The 2675-nt window shown below is 35.4% G+C and overlaps 1 long non-coding RNA gene across 1 annotated transcript; it reads left to right on the top strand.

Moving 5' to 3' along the window:
* Positions 1–277: 277 nt before the first annotated feature.
* On the top strand, positions 278–745 carry LOC149667030 (uncharacterized). The gene is made up of 3 exons (XR_016368293.1): positions 278–435; positions 514–569; positions 708–745. It is a non-coding gene; the product is annotated as an uncharacterized LOC149667030 (long non-coding RNA).
* Positions 746–2675: the final 1930 nt, after the last annotated feature.

Below are 2675 nucleotides of genomic sequence, written 5' to 3' on the forward strand. Positions count from 1 at the left end.
TTTCACCCTTAAAAATCCGATTTAAATAAAAACACACCATTTAATTTATTTCTTTTATGATTTATTACTTGTTCAGATTGTGTGGCAACTGTCGATCGCAGTATAGAAGTCACTGCAGTAAAAAGGTGAGAGGGCTGATCGCCCGTGGTAACTGAATGGTTAAAGCCTTATTTGAGCACTTAGCATGACCAAAATCGCAAGAGCAACTCCATGATTCTTTCATGCTCTTGTGGCACTAACATTTTTGGCAATTATCATATTCTCATGGACGAACAAGCTTATCCAGAGACTGAGTGTCAAGCCATTTGCGCCTCGCAACTAACACTGGAAGTCGCGGATCACCCGCTTAGAGCATTACAATTGCAAATCGACATAACTTATAAAACATAACCAGTAACCATATTTACACCTTCCCAATGAACAGTTACTTGAAAAGTAAGCATTTCAGTATGCAGCAACTGGTATAATCACCCCTTTGTTTCTCTAAATATGAATATGGTAAATCTGAAGTAGGTCTAATGAATGACAATAGAATAGAGAAAGACTAATTTTGCGAAGAAAAACTCATGGTAATGATTTAATACTTTATTAGAAGTAAAATGTTTCTAATAAATATAACAAGCGGAAAGCTTTCGACCCGAGGGTCTTCATCAGTCTAAGCCACTATTGGCTCTGACAATAGAATAGTTAAGTTATATTTAAAATAGGTATGTGGTCATGAAGACTTCGGAGGATGTAAATTGCAATCACGCAACAGAAAAGAGCAATGAACTCTTGACAGTCAGAAATATGCAGGGTTGGCAAAAATCCGGATAATTTGAATAAAATCCAGACCAGTGGTTTTTATTGGATTAAACCGGATTTTATTGGATTTATCCGGATTTTTTAAAAAAATGAGTCATTTTAGGTTTTTTTGGAGGCAAAGTACTTCTGTTTAGCTCTTATATAAGTTTTGGGGCACTCCCCGACCCGACCCCTAGCCTCGGTTCCAATATAAAATCGTTTAACTGCTAAAATGTTTTCCTGAAATCTATTTCTTTCCTAAGTGCACGAACCTAACACTAGCGCGGCTCCAGTGGGTCCCTTACAAAGGGACTTTCCTTCTTAACTCCGATTTTGGCTTGGCAAAGGCTAGTGGGCGGGATTTATACATGCACGTATAAATCCCGCCCACAAATGCCTCTAGCTTTCCCAAGCCAAAACTGGAGTTCGTAAGGAAAGTCAACCTGTCCACTGAAACCAACGCTATGCTATAAGTTCGAGTGATACTGGTAAAATATTTTAAGCTGAAACTGGACAGTAACTGGTAACATAACTATTAGTTTTATCATTTATAATAAATAATCTTTAGTTATCGCTTCATATATTTTTGCCTTAATTGTTTCAGGTTGTATTTTAATTATTTTTATGGCACAAATTTGATTTTTCCCCATTCATAATTAAGCCGGATATTTTAGGTGGATCTTTTTAAGTGGATTAATCCGGATTAAACCAGGTGGTTTAAACCGGACTGGATAGGTAGTTGCCAACCCTGGAAATATGTAAAGTTTAATACACGTGGAAAATAAATTGCTGAATTTTTGGGTTTGAGAGTGTATCGGGACTGATTGGGTGCTGGCATGCTGGTTATAAATAATGTCATCTTGAGTAAAGGCTAGACATCACCAACATAATCCTAATGTGAACAGATTAAAAACATGCCATTAACGGTTTTAAAGCATTAAAGGCGGTAACAGACTTTTTCTTATTTTTTAAACCCCTCCCCGGCTCCACTTAGCTCTATGAGGATGACAAGCACTATCCACACAGGCTCACAGCCTCTTTTAATAACAGTCAATGATAACAAAAATCCAAATAATTTAAGAAATGTTATGAAGTCTATCTAATAAATTATTCAATGCATGCACAAAACCCATGCAATAAATTTAAATGGCTTATTAAATGAAGCTTCTACTAAATTACAATATAAGTTAACAGTAAACTAACACGTATGCGAGAAATAAATCATAAAATACATGCAAATATCGCGTGTAATAAATTAAAATATTAAATGGATTAAACGCGAAAAAAAACTATTTATAATGAGAGAATGAAAGTACGTGTCAATTTGGAAATTAAAGAATCTGTGGTGAAAATGAATTAATAGAATATCTACAATGAGTACTATAAAATCACAAAGGAGAATACAATAATCAGAGAGAGTTTATGCCATCATGAAGAAAGTGCATGCCAAATTGAGCATTGAAAATAATCGAAATACAGGGAGACGTTATTCAAACAACCTATCATGGCATTTAGAATATTATCTACAGTAAAGTAGAACATGCTTCGCTTGAGCATGTCTTCAAAAAACAAAACTAGTCATTATTTTCAGGCTGCAATTTTTCACTTCGGTCATGATGAATACTCTCGGTTTACAGTCTAAACCTTTTATTTTCAAACCTTAGCTTTTCGTATTCATTCCTAGCCCTTTCATTTTTAGTCATTATTTGGCAAACAGACGCAAACATGAGTAGGGCCTCCAAACATGCATTAGCGGAAGCTATGAGCGTTTCTTGCTTTTCTTACTAGGCAGCGACTAAGCTATAAGAAAGTTTAGCCCATTTTTAAATGAAACAATAAAGGAAGGCCATGCATGCAGGAACAATAGCAAGGATTGATGGAAAAAAGAACAA

Source organism: Phalangium opilio, unplaced genomic scaffold (genome assembly GCF_054372755.1).
Source record: "Phalangium opilio isolate 3A_F unplaced genomic scaffold, DU_Popi_V2 ptg000060l_1, whole genome shotgun sequence".
In the NCBI taxonomy this organism is placed as follows: Eukaryota; Metazoa; Arthropoda; class Arachnida; order Opiliones; family Phalangiidae; genus Phalangium; species Phalangium opilio.